Here is a 686-nt window from a genome sequence, read left to right as displayed (position 1 = left end):
TGAGTGTGTGTGTGTGTGTGTGTGTGTGTGTGTGTGTGTGTGTAGAAATAGTAAGAGTAGTATGTTAGTATGCTATTCTGAACATAACCAAGGAGCAGGGATCTTATTTCCAATGAAAATGGTATCAGACGTCCTGTTTCTAGACACTCCTCTGTGTGTTTGTTCTTCTGTGTGGATTTTGGACGTTGTGAAGGCAATCATCGTAGTATTTCCTCTCGTAGCGCAGTGTTGCTGTCAGATGCTCTGAGATCTTGTGTTCACGCACAGGACGGCTCTGACCGTCAGGGTTTGGGTCCATCTGTGAGGATCCTGAACGAGATGCTTTAGAAGATCTCCTGCCGATAAAGCTAATGATTGGATTCAGTCTCTCACACACACACACACACACACACACAAAGACAAACACACACAAACACACGCACAAGCATACACACACACACACACGCACATACATACACACACACGCACGCACGTTTACATAACTAATGACTACAGCAGGGCTGTCCAGACTCGGTCCTGGAGGGCCGGTGTCCTGCAGAGTTTAGCTCCAACCCTCATTAAACACACCTGAACCAGCTAATCAAGCTCTTACTAGGCATAGAAACTTCCAGTCAGGTGTGTTGAAGCAAGTTGGAGCTAAACTCTGCAGGACACCGGCCCTCCAGGACCGAGTTTGGACAGCCCTG

The sequence above is a fragment of the Sinocyclocheilus anshuiensis genome, unplaced genomic scaffold (genome assembly GCF_001515605.1).
Source record: "Sinocyclocheilus anshuiensis isolate Anshui unplaced genomic scaffold, SAMN03320099.WGS_v1.1 scaffold515, whole genome shotgun sequence".
Taxonomy (NCBI): Eukaryota; Metazoa; Chordata; class Actinopteri; order Cypriniformes; family Cyprinidae; genus Sinocyclocheilus; species Sinocyclocheilus anshuiensis.
Note: the sequence above shows the minus strand (reverse complement) of the source record.